The following is a 16022-nucleotide window of genomic DNA, read 5'->3' as shown; positions in this document are numbered from 1 at the left end:
CTCTCAAGTATGTTGGTGGAATTTCTGGTATGCCTCAAAAAAGATGAGCGTCCCTTCCAGTAAATCGTTCCTTCCCTGAAACTGAGAAGAGAGAAGAGGTGGGTGCCGCGGTGCCTCTGTGTCGGGCAAAGATGCCCAGCAGAGGAATCAGGTGGGGGCTGAAGTCTAGCCCGCATGTCACCTGCCGGTCGGTACCCTGGTGTTGGGCTTCGTCAGGCCAGAGAGGGTTGCCTGTCAAGTCCTATGCCCCTGAGACCACATCTACCCAGACAGGTGCCACTTAATAAGTTGTACAAAGACACTGTCTTAGTTTGGGTTTTCCTGGAAGCAGACCCGGAGACCAATATTGCAGTGCAAGTCTTTTGTCTGGGAGGGAATCCCAGGAAGCGCTAGCAGGGAGGAGGGAAGTAAGGCAGGGAAGGGGGAGGCAGAATTATCCAGGTAAGTATCAAGGTGCTTATCACTGTGGACAACCAGAGCCCCGGCTCGCCGGGGAGCTCTGGGGAACAGCAGAGAACATTGCCCTGAAGTCATCCCGGTGCCTCATCGGCCATCACGCAGGGCTGCTTCGGGGGGCTGCTCCGCTTTCCCCACACGCAGGTCGTGCTCTCGGGGCGGCGGACAGCCCTCCCGCCTGACGAGCTGCCCTGGTTGCAGGTGTGTGCAGAGGACATCTGGGCGGGGTGGAGCCAGCGTCTACCCGGGCGCCCTTTACGTGAACCCGACACCGGGTCCAAGACTTGTATTCTGCTGGATCTAATCGACCCAAGTGATTATCTATGCCCCCCAAGCCCATTCATCAACTGCAGTGTGAACATAGACACCCATCTGTGACATTGTCTGGAGAAAAAGCCCATGGCCGCTAAAGCATCAGCATGACATAAAGCCTCCCGACTTTATAATCAAGTCTGGGCTCTGTTCCTGGCTCTGATGGACCCTTTCTTCGTTTTCTGCCTCTTTCCCTTCCCGCCCCCCCACCTTCGGAAGCCAATAAGGAAATCCAGGTTTCCTGGCTTCCTGCCTTCCTGTTTTTATCCTCTGGACCTCCGGAAGGGCTGGCAGGAACAGGAGGTGGCCGCCTGGAGTGACGGCACGAAGCTCTGGAGTGGGGTTTGCGAAGTGCTGGGGTGATCTTGAAGCTGTGTGTGCCACTTTCTCTGACATTGTTTGTTTAATGGGGGTGGCGGCCAGTGGAAACTTGGAGGAGGCTCAATTGACCCTTGACATCTCCCCCAACAAAGCTGATTCCTTGCTTCGGCTGAATCCCCAAACCTCAGAACCCGCTGCGCTTTCCAGCACTCTCCCCGGACCACCTGGGGCTGCAATTTTGCTTGTTCTCAGGCTAAATTGCCAACTGCAGCAGAGCTGAAGCAGGAGTTTAGCAGAAGTGTGAAGAGTTGATTCAAATCAGAAACGCCCAGATGCAAAATTGCGACTGCTTTAGTTTCTGTTTCCTCCAGCTCGGTTGCCGTCGTTCCCTGGAGGGTTATGATCCTACTTTCCAGCTCCCCTTGACGATTTCTGCCCAGCACAGACACAGCTCCCGAGGAGGGGATGGCCCAACCCTGTTGCTTCATTTGGCACTGCTGATCTAATGAGGTGTAAATCCCACAGATGCCGCTCGGGGCGGCCAACATAGTAATTTATACCAATTGGTGTGATTAGACAAAGCCCTCAATCATCCTGCAGTGTCGTGCTGCAATCTGTCATAGTTCTCATCAGACGTGCTTCACCCTGGCTTTGTGCTGGGATGAGTACATGCTTTCCTGGGTCCTGCTCAAGAGCCCAAACATAAGAGTGAGAAAGGGTCCCAAGGACTCATGACCGCCTACCAGGAGTGAGGACACTTCCTCCCCTTCACCTGGGAGGGGAGTGGCCGAAAGGTCACAGACGTGGGCTCAAAGCCTGACTCCTTGGGCATGAATCGCCGCTCTACCCCCAATAGGCTGCTTTCCTTGGGAAAGTGACTCCACCCCTGTTGCCTCAGTCTGTTCATCTGTAACATGGGGTGATAATAATGCTACAATCCTCATATAGTTGTTAGGAGGGTTAAATGAGTTAATATTGGTAAAGTGCTTAGAAACATACCTGGCACATAGTATTTGTCAAATAAGTAAATTCTCTTATTTTTTTCTGTCCACTCCAGAAAGGCTCTGAGGAATCCACCAGTGGAGATACACAAAGACCAGTAAAATGACTGAGGAACTCAAGAACCACATAAGGAAAGGGGTAAGGAGAGAGGGTTGTTGTCTGTTGTATTAAGGAGGGCTCTTTGGGCTCCAAGGAACACGTATTCATCCAATGACGATGTACCGATCACTTACCGCGTACCAGCCAGCATGCTCGTTGCTGGTCTTAACAGCAGTGACCTCGTGGAGCTTGCATTTGAGTGTTACTTGTACCAAGCCCAAGTAAACAACCAAATAAATGAGATGATTTCAGAGTGACAGAGACATGAAGAAAGTAAACAGGATGGAGTGAAAGGGCGGAATGGGGTGGAGGGCAAATACATGTTGGGTGATCAGGAAAGGCCTCTCTGACAAGGTGACGTGACAAGAAAGAACCAGCCACGTGAAGCTCTGGGAGGAGAACTTTCCATACAGAGGGAGCAGCACGTGCAAAGGCCCCGAGGTAGGTGGGAGCTCGGAGAATTGGAGGAATAGCAAGAAAGCTGTTGTGGCTGGAGCAAAATGAAGGAAGGAGAGGTAGAGGTTGGATGGGGCCAGATCGTGCAGGGCCTTATGGGGTAAAGTGTTCGACTTTTATTTTAAGGACTTTGGGTGCTTGAAGCAGACAAATAGCATAGTCTCCGTTACCATTTTAAATCTTTTCTTTTTATTATTTTGCATTCTTCTTTTTTTTAAAAGTCTTTATTGAATTTGTTACAATACCATTTCTGTTTTATGTTTTTTGGTTTTTTGGCCATGAGGCATGTGGGATCTTAGCTCCCCAAGCAGGGATCAAACCCGCACCCCCTGCATTGGTAGGCGAAGTCTTAACCACTGGACCTCCAGGGAAGTCCCCTCCTTTACCATTTTAAAACGTTTAGAAATCCAACTCTAGGTAGCTTTAACAAAAGGGAAGATTTCTTAAAAGACTGTGGGAATGTCTCAGAGAAGCTATGGGCAAAAACAGATCTGGGCTTGAACACTGGAGGATGGGTTCTCCACCCCCATGTTGGGTTTCCTCTGCGCTCTCTACACCCCAATCCACATGGAGCCAACAGCTCCTTTGTTATATGAACTTGACTTCCACAGTCCAGCGTCTCAAGAGCAATGCATCTCTCAGTTCCAGCATGCCTCAGCTAAGGACTTAGGGGCTGGCTTGAGCCAGGAGTCCATTCCTGGACCCATCAGCTATGGCCAGAGTGGGGTGGGGTCACGCTTGACATCCTGGTTGCTTCTGAGTAAGGATGGGGGTCTGGGCAGGAGGAATAATTCTCCAAAAGGGAAGTGAAGGTGTAGGGCAGAGTAAGCAAAGTGTCCAAGTTGCCAGAAAACCAGAAACTAAAGAATGTAGCTGGAAGCAAGCTCAGAATTTAACTCTGAGTTTCCTGGTAGCCAAAGCTCAAAAAGAAACATGAGTGGGTTTCAGAGTTCTCATCTGCTAATAAAATAAGGCAGAGCAGATCAATAAAAGAGAAAAGCGTTTTCTTCCACTAAAGCTAAGGGGACATTCTTGAGAGGTTCTCTGTGGAAGGGGAACTGAGAAATACGATGGAAGATTCTCAGCAACTTTTTAATTTAAATTTCTCAGATGATTTAGTTTTTCTGAATGTGTGGAGATTCCCTTCTGGTGAGTTCTGAAAGTAGAGGGAGGGGACATCACAGAATCTCAGCAGTGGGCTGGGCAGGATATACTTATGGGAGCCAGAGTAATGTGTCTCTTTCTGATGACCTCATTGGTTCATAGAGACTTCAGCACAAGGCTTGAAAACTCAAATGCCTCGTACTAGGGAGATGCATGTGACATGGGCTGGGTGCCTACACCATGGTCGACGCAGCTGGTAATCCAGCTCGGTCAGCAAAGAGACCATGGGAAATCGCTGCTCTTCAGCTCCCGCCAAGTGTGGCCTCTTGGGCCTAATGATTTTCCAAGAGGAACTGGAAATTCTGGACTCTAAACCTTGAGTGTTGACAACTAATTGAAATCTGTTTGAAAACTTTCCAAGAGCCAAGCAAAATGGGGGTGAGGGGTGAAGGTGGCTGCAGCCAAGGGGGGTGCAACCTCTGTGTCCCCATGACCAGTTAGCCGGCCTCACAGGAGCTTCCTGGAACACGAAGGGCTCAGCTGGGATTTTGTCCAGATCTTGGCACAACAAGACCCCCGGGTGTGGAGACTCTGGGTTCTAAGGAGAGATGCTGCCCTCCCCCATCCTCCCGTTTCAGGCTATGTGCTTGGCCCCAGGTATCCGGTGATGAGTGAAACAGACCCACCCCTGCTCTCAGGGGGGTTAAAGTCCAGTCAGGGAGCCAGACTTTGGACAACTAACTGCACCATGAGGTCATTGAGCAGAGTTGTAAGAAGTGCCAGAGGGAGGCCGACTGAAGGCTGCCTTAGGTGTTCATGGGGGTGTGACCTAGTCCGGGGGGCGGTTAGGAAAGTTCCCTTGAGGACAGACTTCAGCTGAAGACTTGAGCACAGGAGTAGGAAAGGGGAGGAGTAAGGAGGTTTGTGCTTCCAGACCAAGGAAGCAGCCGTGGCGGCCCAGGGTGGGGAAGCTGTCTCAGGAGGGCAGCATTAAGGGTGGGCTGGGCCGGGGGAGGAGCTGGTGTTGTCCGCCATGTTGAAAACTTAGAACTTGTGAGAAAAAGGATCCAAAACTTAGAAAGAGGGCAAAAAGGAAGGGCATAGATTCTTTTGATGTCAGACCAGAGCATTATTTACTCGGCCCACCCAAGGATGACTTAATTCTCTATGAGCTTGTACCTTTGTTTGATTCTACTCTTTACCGTTTGGTCCTGATCTCTCTGAAGTTACATGTATATCTGTAGAGAGCTGCCCTTCTGCAGAGAAGTCAGTGCTTTCTGTCTGGTAGAGAAGACCACCCCAAAGGTTCTCGCTTTATTACCCTGAAGGACTTTAGTCAGTTTTGTTTCTAACTTAAAAAAATGAACAAGTAGGGAATTCCCTGGTGGTCTAGTGGTTAGAACTCCACACTTTCACTGCTGTGGGCCCGGGTTCGATCCCTGGTCAGGGAACTAAGATCCCGCAAGTCACGCAGTGTGGCCAAAAAAAAAAAAAAGGAACAAGTAAATAAAAATTGACTTCCATACATCTTTCCTGAGGGACTGTTTAAACCCCTGTCATCAAATGCTTTTTGAACCAGCTCTACCATATCACTGGTTCTCTCATTAATGAGTTAAATAAACATCTGACACATTTTTATCCTATATCAATAAGAGTTGGGTTTTCAGAAAACAGTATCTCAAAGAGATATCTGTACCACCATGTTCACTGAAGCATTATTCACAGCAGCCAAGACATGGAAACAACCTAAGTGTCTAATGACAGATGAACGGATAAGGAAAATGTGGTGTACATATAAATGCAATATTGTTCAGTCATAAAGGAGAAGGAAATACTGCCATTTGTGAGAGCATGGATGAACCTTTAGGGCATTATGCTAAGTAAAATGAGTCAGACAGACAAAGACAAACACCATGTGATCTCATTTATACGTGGAACGTAAAAAACCGGAACTCAAAAATATACAGCAAATAGATTGGTGGTTGCCACAGATGGTGTAGAGAGTGGGCGAAATGGATATAGGGGGTCAAAAGGTACAAGCTTCCAGTTATAAAATAAGTTCTGGGGATGTAATGTACAGCATGGTGACTACAGTTGACAGTACTGTTGTATATTTGAAGGTTGCTGAGAGTATGTCTTAAAGAGTCTCATCATAAGAAAAAAAAAGTTGTAGCTATGTGAGGTGACAGATGTTAACTAGATTTACTGCGGCGATCATTTCATAATATATACAAATATCAAATCATTATGTTGTACACCTTAAACTCATACAATGTTATATGTCAGTTATATCTCAATGAAACTGGGGAAAAAAGAGTTGGGTTTTTATTTTCTGAACATTATTTTTTGACAGAACTTTCTCCTAAGCATGATGAGAAAGCATGGAGGGTTTTAAGCCAACACGTGCCACGATTGGATTTGCCTGTGGATCAGTGTTAATGTTCCGAGCATAAGAAAACCAGGCTTCTATTCTGATTGTCAGATGGGGGGCTTTCCCTCTGGGGACAAATAACCGATTTGGTTGAGGACCAATCTGCTGTTGTTATCATCAAGTGTAGGTTTATTATAGGGTCTTTCTACAAACATAGGAGACTCTAATCATGGCAGCGTCCATTTTTGTTAAGATTGAAAGCAGTGGCTAATAATTTATTGCAAAGGAATCTAAACTAATGAACTCCACTTACAATTAAAATGTTTGAGAAAGCTCTCTTTTCTCCTGGGTCTCCCCAGGAGGCCCAGCTCTGACAAAGGTGGCACCACTCAGCCATCGGGCAGATTGCTCATCGACTGTGTCAAGTGTCAGAAATTGGGCGATCTCTTTAAAGTACTCTTTAAAAAAAAAAAAAAAGGGAGGGGAAAATACCAGCATCCATTTCCATAAATTATTGAATGTGAATTTAACATCTTCTCGTTGGAGAAGTGTTGAAATTGCACGTGCTAATTGGCGAGTCAGGGAAGCAGTGTTGGCGCTGCAGAGAGCAGACTAGTCATTGTCGTTCCGTGGCGGGCAGAGTGAGGGGGCCCTGCTCCCTGGGGCAGCCACGCCCATCCACGTGGGTCTCAGCCAAGAAGGGCACCTGGAATTATGCTAGAACCTTCCTCCGTTATCTCCTTTAACCCTCACAGCGCTTTTGGGGACCCTTATCACCATCCCTCAGGTAGGAAACTGAGGCTCCGAGAGGTTGAGTGACCTGCCAGAAGTCACGTGGCTGATAGGTGGCTGTGATGACTTTTCAGTCTAGGTGTTTCGAATTCATCATGCCGGTGTGCCTTCCTGTGACTTGTAAACATTCCTCACTTTAGTTGTCATTTCCTCAGTGTTTATATTCCAGCAAAATCAGATGTGATAGAAAGAGTGCGATTCCCCCCACCACCACTTGGTAGAATTAATACTCAGCTTTAGGCAACTGATAGTTTATTGAATTGGGAAATAATGATTCCTCCCTCCCTTCCTTCCTGCCTCTGTTCTTTCCTTTTTCTCATCAGTATGCATCCTTCAAGTTTTTGCTGAAACATCATCTAGTCACTAAAACCTCTCGTGGCTATTTTACTTCAAATTGCAGTCTGTGTGAGTCCTGAATGCTCTTATCTGTCATCTTATTCTATTTTTTCTTTTTTTCCCCCCCATAGCGCTTGTCATCTTCTAACATACCTATATAATATTGTATATAACATATATAATTTCTTTGTATTATCTTTATTATTTATTATTTGTCTTCCCCAAACAGAATTTAAAATCTCAAGAAGGAAAGAATCTTTGGTGTGTTTCATTTGCTTTGAACAAGGTCTGGAATGTAGGAGGTGCTTAATAAATACTTGTTGCATGAATGAATGAATGAATGAATACGTGTTACATGGCCTTTTATAGTTTAATGAAAATCAACAAGGCAAGCAAACCAAGCTTATTGTACACATCCATAGTCTCAGTGTTTACAATATTCTCTCCTTTAATTTTCATGACATAACAACGGTTATTATCATCATTTTACAGATGAGGAAACTAAGGCCCAGAAAAGTAGAATAGCTTGCCCAAGGTTACACTTCTAAAGCTACTTTAAAAATGAATTTTGTTGAGGTATAAATTTCATATAATACAGAGCATCCACGTTCAATGTGCAGTTGAGAAATGGATACACCCATGTGACTATCACCCAAGCGAGATGCAGAACCCCCCTATCACCCCCAGCAATCCCCTTGTGCTGCTTTGCAGTCAATATCCTGCAGCCCCTGGTAACCCCTAATTTGTTTTCTGCCCTTATACTTTTGCCTTTTCTAGAACGTGTTATACAGTGGCATCGTATAGCGAATACTCATTTATGCCTGGCTCTTTGGCTCAGCGTAATTATCGGAGATTCATCCGTGTTGCTCTGTGTACAACCGTTCATTCCTTTGTCAGTACTGGGGCTGTTCTATTATATGGGTAGACCATAATTTCTTTATCCGTTTCCCTGTTGGTGGACATTTGGATTGTTTCTGGTTTGTGTCTATTAGAGAGAAAGCCACTGTGAACATTCATGTACAAGCTTTGTGTGGACATCTATTATCATTTCTCCTGGGTAGGTGCCTAGGAGTGGACTTGTTGCATTGTATCGTCGCTCTGTGTTTCACTTTAGAAGAAATGGCTAAACTCTTTTCCAGAGTGTTTGCAGCGCTTTGCATTCCCACCAGCAGCATGTGAGAGTTCCAGCGGGCCGACATCCTCACCGCCCTTTAGTGTGGTCAGTCTTTTTAACTTTCAGCATTGAATTGGCTGTCCAGCACTGCTTCCTCGTGGCTTACATTTTCGTTTCCCAAACGACTAATAACGTTGATCGTTTTTCACGTGCTTATTGGCCAGTAATGTATCCTCTTTGGTGAAGTATTTCTTCAGATCGTTTGCCCATTTTTAGTTGGATTGTTTGTCGTGTTATTACTGAGGTTAAACGACGCTTTATATATACTATTTTTATGCATTTGTACATTTATACATTGTGAACACATTTACACATTTACATTATATAATATGACTTTTCCCCCCAGTATGTGGCCAGCCTTTTCATCTCCTTAATGGTGTCTCAGAACCACTTTTGAACCAAGGTCTGTCTGCCCTTCATTCCTTTCCACTTTCCCAAGTAAGGTCCATCTCGAGGAATTAGACCCCCAAGGGGTAAGAAAATAATCGTGAAAAATAACTAAAATACCCAGAGGAAAAACACAATCCTGGCCTGTGTTTGTTCAGTGGGTTCAGAAGCAAATTTCCCTAATGTGAGGCTGAGGGAGGTGGAGAGAGAGTTAATCACTAGCCCAGGCTCAGTGTTATTTTAATTAAGCATAATAAGAGTAATGAAGTTATGCACCTCTTAGGATTTATGGCTTAGCTATTGGTATGGCACAGAGAGGATTTCAGGAACAAATATAAGTGATGGAACCCCAGGGACTTTTCCTGTCTTGCTGGGTTGTCCTTCTGTAACCCCACAGGGCGGGAGGTGGTGCTGTGATGCGGTGGAAACAGCAGAACAGGGCAGGGGTGGGGCGGTCGGGAGACCTGGGTGTGTTACTTGGAGCAGGTGCTCTGCTCTCTGGACCACAACCTCCTCACGTGGGGAGGATTTGATGCAGCAGCGTGTTGGTGAATGTTTAATGCTTAATAAATCCTTCTCCAAAAAGAAGTACATGTATGTGTATACATGTATATATATGTACTATGTATATATACACATGTATATATGTATTTGCATATATACCATGTGCTTATTATAAAGTTTACTGATATTAGTGATGTATAAGATATAATTTAAAATAATAAAACATAGAATATTATACATTCCACATAGCCAAATAATTTTCACAAAATGCTTTTGTTCATTTTTGCCCAACTCTCCTATCAGTATCCAACCAGCAGTTACAACTGACAAATGAATGTGGTTCTGACATGAATACTGGTTGATATTTTTGTTTATATTAAAGAGGAAGATGAAAGTGAAACAACAAAGACATATGTCAGGACGTTACGCATTCATCAATGGCATGAGTGACTTCTTTGCTGGATTGGATAACAGTGTTTGAATACTGGAAGACTAGTTCCTTGATTTTTGCTCTATTCACAGTGTAACAGCTGTATATAGGATGCACTTAATTGTTGACATTTTCACCACTATTCTCTTAAGTCTAGACAATCAACAAAACAATAGATTGAGCTCTGATGTGTAGTGTTGGCCAATGTCTGTGGTGTAAAGACTCCTACTTTGACCTGCGTTCAGCTACTCATGTGATGTCAGTGAAACTGGGTTTCAGAAGAGCTGTGTGGTTGTATGCCCTTATGTGGTATACCCACTTCACAGATACAGGAGATATAAATAACCTCAGAAGTACACATAATAGTAAAACATAGTAAAATACTTAGGAAGAGGTGGTTTGAGTATTTATGACCTTTATTTTTAATATAATTTATTTAATAGAAATTTATATAATTTAATTTTTAATTATGGCTGTGTTTTAATAACCAGCTTGGAAAATTCCTAAAAATGTTAGAGTCAGCTCTCAGGAGGGTATGAGCTGATTGCAGCACAACAGTGGTTTGATGAGACTCAACCCAGTGTCCATAGCCAGGTGAGACTTCCAGGAAGGGCCAGCACTTCAGAACATCCCGTCCCGTGTCACGCTCCCCTCCCAGCCAGGGCCAGGCCGCTTCCTCTCTGAGAGGAGCAGGTGCAGAGAAGTATATTAATCGGCTTGGGCTGTCATAACAAATGCCACAGATTCGGTGACTTAAACAACAGACATTTATTTCTCACAGTTCTGGAGGCCAGAAGTGCATGATCAAGGTGCCAGCAGCATTGTTCTGGCGAGGCCTCTCTTCCTGGCTTGTAGACGGCCACCTTCTTGCTGTGTCCTCACATGGCCTTTTCTCTGTGCACCACTCCTGTGGCGTCTCTTCCTCCTCTTGTAAGGACACCAGTCCTATTAGATCAGGACCCCATCCTTATGACCTCATTGAACCTGAATCACCTCCATAAGGTCCCTATCTCCCAATGCAGTCACACTGGAGGTTAGGACATCAACAGATGGATTTGCGGGGGGGACACCATTCAGTCCATAACAAGCAGTGTGGTGCTTCTGCTCTGCCACAGGAAAGGAAGAGAAACAGACAGGTGACGGGGCAGTACTTGTTGCCAGAGGCAGGGCTGGGCGTCCTTTCCTGCGGTCTCCAGAGTGTGTCAGGGCCAGATGCTGGCCAGGCAGAGAGAGGAGGGTGCGGGGGGGAAAGTGTAAAGACAGATTTTGCAGGGCTGATAACCCAAGCCCAAGGCGGGGGGATGTGACAGTGCCCTTGGCTGTCACATCACTGGCATGGTTAGGACCCTCACCATTGGAACAGTGTCACCCTGCATGGGCAGTGGAGCACAGGAGTCAAGGCCATGGGCATAGAGCCAGGCTTTCTGGGCTGCAAGTCCCAGCTGACCATTTACTAGCTGAGTGACCTTAAGCAAGTTACTGACCCTCTCTGTGCATCCGTGTTCCCATCTAAAGACTACAAATAATGCTGGTACCTTCCTCAAGGGTTGCTATGAAGATTAAATGAAAAAACACATATTTGTACTTATATTTATAATTAGAATATAAGTGCCTGGCTCACTGTAAGTGATGTGTCAGTGTTATCTTTTGCAGCTGCACTTACAATCTGTTTCCCTTTCTCTAGTGTGTGTCTTTGAGAAGATGGATCCCACGTCTCCTCTGTCTTTGAACCCCCAGCCCCTAGCACCATATCTGGCACTTAATAAATGTCCGATAAGTGTGTTGAATTACAGATAAATGTCGAAGTGCTTTGGAATGATTAAACAGCCAAGGAAACAAAATTCATTCATACATGGAATCATCCAATTATTAAATCATACATTCATTTAACAAATAATTTTTAACAGCTTGATTGAAAAATAATTCACATTACATACAATCCATCCATTTAATGTGTACAATTCAATGGTTTTTAGCGTATTCATAGAGCTGTGAAACCATCACCATAATCAATTTTAGCACATTTCATTACCCTGAAAAGAAACACCATACCCATTACCAGTCATTCTCTGTTTCCCCCTAAACCCCCCATCCCTAGTAAATCACTGGTCTACTTTCTGTCTCTATGGATTTGCCTATCCTGGACATTTCATTTGTGTAGTATCATATAATATGTTTTCTTGTGACTGGCTTCTTTCACTTAGCTTAATGTTTTCAAGGCTCGTCCATGTCATAGCATGTGTTGGTACAACAAAAATTTTTTTTTTCAATTTTTAAACATCTGCTGAACTCTGTGAGATAAACCAGAGAACGTGCCATAAAAATCATATAGTCTGGAAAATACATGTTCACATAAAGAGCTGCACATGATTGTTTTAGCAGCTAAGGGCAGCTCTGGGCTAAGCATTTCACAGTCTCTTGTTTATTCCTCTTACCTTCTCAATGAGGTAGGTATTACTGTTTACCCATTTCACAGATAAGAAAACTGAGGCTCAGAAAGGTTAGTAGCTTGCTCAAAGTCCTCACACGGCAAGGAAATAATCAAGCTAGGATCGAGACACTTGTTTCCACGTGCTGGCTATGCCATCTCCCTTCTACAAACAAAACACTCACAAAAATATTCCCCAGATCCATAGGAAACCTGGCCTATCGCAGCTGCACTGTTGCCTGTGTTCTCAGATTGATCCACGGGGCCGAGTGTCGGTTTTAATTTATGAAAAATACAAAAAAAGGAAGATGTTGGCTCTGCCTGCCTTTCTAGCCCGCCTGTGGGAACAGGGCCCGGGTGGACAGAATTAGCTTTATTAATGTCTCATTTCCCGGGATCAATATTTGGCAGTGCCTTCCTGTCTTTACACGGCTGGATGGGAATTAAAAACGAACATGTGTGATGCAGTGAATCCAATGGCAGAACCAGGGATGGCTTTGGAGCCGACCTCCTTCTGGAGCCCACTGATATCGTGATCTGGGGCCTGGGAAGTGAGTGTCCGGGTGTGTGTTTTAAAGAGTGATTTTGCTCAGGGAAAAAGCTCCAGCTTTTAACCCTCAGCATTGTGGACCCTCTAAGGCCAAACCAACAGTGCTTCATTCCAACGTGCAGACATTGGAAAGGAGAATGTCTCAAGGTCAGGCCACCCCCAGGAGAGGACAGCAGCCTGACAAGGTCACGACCAGGAGATATTTACCTTGTGAGTCAGCTATCACAGGTCCCACACGGGCTCAGACACTGCCTGCTGCAACATTCCTGGGAGGCAGACATCAGCCAGGAAAGCAACGGATGAGGGTTGTGTAAAGTGCTGTTATTTCCTGGTTGCCTGCTGCACCCTCGGCCCTTTAAGGCCATCCTCTGACCTTCACAGCTCATCAATCCTTGTGATGCCCACTTTCCAGAGGAGGAAACCGAGGCTTGAGAGGAGAAGTGAGCTGTGCAAGCTCCTGCAGGAGTAAGCAGTGGAGCTGGGATTTTTAACCCAGGTTGATCTGGCTCCCAAGTCAACACCAAGTGATTCACTGGCAACAAGAAATAGAAATGTCCGGCGGATGGGAACCTGGTAGCTCCCTGTAGGGAAGAAATACAGCTGGAGGCTGCAAATGATGAACGCAAGTCTAATCCTGTTTGCAGCGTTGTTTTGTTTGGCCTGAAGAGTGTTTCTTTAAGAACGTTTGAATTTATTACCAACTCTTAAAAATAGGGAGTTTTCATATAGAATGCAGATTTCTGGCTCCTCTTGGGAAACCAGAAGATCTGGGAACAGTCAGTTGGAGCCGAGGATGACTGCCCTTTCTAGAAGGAATAGGAACCGTCTGGAGTGCCGTAGCCCCCGCTCAGCCAGGGGCCTGCTCTATGGGAAATTAGATGATCCCACAGCTGCACAGGGAGGCTGGGCCCAGCCAGGGACGTTCTTGAACACCAACGTGGAAGGGTACCAGCCTGTCGGAACTTCCTCAGTGTATTGGTTTGCTAGGGCTGCCCTAACAAAGTACCACGCGCTGGGTGGCTTAAACAACAGAAATTTATTTCCTCACAGTTCTGGAGGCTAAAAGTCCAAGGTCAAGGTGTCAGCAGGGTTGGTGTGTTCTGAGGCCTCTGCTTGGCTTGCAGATGGCTGTCTTCTCCCTCTGTCTTCACTCTCAGGGCGTCTCTGCCCTAATCTCCTCTTCTTCTAAGAACACCAGCCGTACTGGATTACGACCCACCCTAATGACCTCACCTCTTTAAAGGCCCTCTCTCCAAATATAGTCACATTCTGAGGTGTTGGGGGTTAGGACTTCAGTATACGAATTTGAGTTGGGCCGCAATTCAGCCCCTAACGATCAGGTATTGATTGTCTCTCCATAGGGGCAGACCCAGTTTTGTAGAGTCTGAAGCTCATACAATGTTGGAAGCCTTCTTGATTAAAAAAAAAAAAAAAAAAAAAAAAAGAATATACAACCGTGAATGTAGAATTTGGTGCAGGGAGCAGAGCTCTTGGTGCCCTGCCCATGTCCCACAGGCTCTGGCACTCAGTGTCAGGACCCCCAGCTTTCTCCAAGTGCCCTTGGCCACCAACAGTGCTGGGGAAATAACTCCCACCAGCAGCCCTCAGCCAGTGACTCCCTCACCCCAGGGTGGGACTGCTCTGAGGTATGTGATCTACCCTGGGCATTAACTATGTCTTTATTTTCTGTATTGCTGTTGTTTTGACCTCTGGGGCCTTGCTGACCCTGGGGGAATACTCCCTCCCTGGTTTAGCAGATTCTTAGAGATAGTAAAAAATTCGCGGTGTATCTTTCAAATGCAAACCAACCAATCCAAGCACCTTCTTTGTCTATCAGGCTCTCACACTCCAAGTCACCATCCCCTTTCCCTAACCATTCCAGGGCCAGGTACCAGCCAACTAGGAACAGCCCTGTGCCCAGAGCCCACAGAAATTAGTCACGTTAGCCAATGGTAAGCATACTTACCCTGCCTCACCTGTTCCTTCCTGCAGAAACCACAATAAAGGCTCTTCATGGTGCCCCGTCCCTCCGCCTCCTGACCAACGCTTGTGCTTCTCCGTGTGGCTCCCCATGTGCTGTGCCCCCTCCTCTTGGGAACTATGAGTAACAAGCTATCTTTTCAATGGCAGTCGCCTCCTGATCTGTTGGCCTTGCCTTAGCTAAATAATAAGAAATCTCCTATTTTAAAACATTCTGTTCCCCAAAGGCCTCCATGGGATTAAGCTCCAGATACCCACAGTGGGAGCTGGCTTGATAATGCAGCCTTTGTTGGCTGAGTGCCCTTCCAGGTCTCATTTCCCCACAGGCCTGCCAATACACCTCCCAAATAAACCAACCGTATTCCCATCCTTGTCCCAGGGGCTGCGTCCAGGGGAACCAAATTAAGTCAGCACAGAAGTGAATATTTATTGTAAATACAGAGAGGAAAAAAAAGTGGAGACAGTGGCCTTAACTGATGGCCCCTGAAGGATCGTACACCGACAAATTTTACAAAAACGTGTGACCACATGAACACACTGTTAGGGCTCTTGGAAGGGGCCCAGGCAGGTGAGGGCCCCAATGCTCAGACTTCATTAGTTCATGTACATCACCCTCTGACTAAGATGTAGGTTCCCTGAGTGCGGAGACAGTGCCCAGCACAGTGGCTGGCACATAGCAGGTGCTCTATACATGATAGTTTAATGAATGCGTAGCCTAACAGAGCGGACTTGGTGTACCCACCTCTCTCCTGGGTGGTGCTTGTTGGGCATCCTTTAAGTCCCCTTTTTGACAGTGTCTACTGGTAGTAGCCCAGCCTCCTATAGAGGGACAATTATTTTCTTTAAATATGCTAATGTCTTCATTCTTAGAAACCTGGGAGCCAGACTATCTCTTTAAAACCACCTTGCAGTTTGCTGATTGGATCCACTGTGGGCTGACTATATGGTTTAACTCCAAAATGGCAATTCTGTCTTCGTTGTTCTTTGGTGGAACAGGATGGGTAGGTGGGACGCCTGGGCCCCCTCACAAGGAGCAGTGTATTATATTGACTAACGTATGATGTGGAGCTGCACAGACCAGTTGGAGGCTCCTCAGCTCCCTAGCAGAGTGATTTTTGGGCAAGTTACTTAGACTCCCTGAGCCTCAGTTTTCTTATCTATAGAATGGAGCAATGATGATACCAGCTTCCAGATGAGCAGGAAGATTCCTTGAGATAATGCATGCAAACCCTTTGCACCATGTCGGATCCATTGTCAGAGCTCAGTCAGGGTAGGCTGTTTATGGGAAATGTAATACTAAACCCAAAGACTGTTGACCCC

This window comes from Balaenoptera ricei, chromosome 11 (genome assembly GCF_028023285.1).
Source record: "Balaenoptera ricei isolate mBalRic1 chromosome 11, mBalRic1.hap2, whole genome shotgun sequence".
NCBI lineage: Eukaryota > Metazoa > Chordata > Mammalia > Artiodactyla > Balaenopteridae > Balaenoptera > Balaenoptera ricei.
This window is presented reverse-complemented; position numbering follows the sequence as displayed.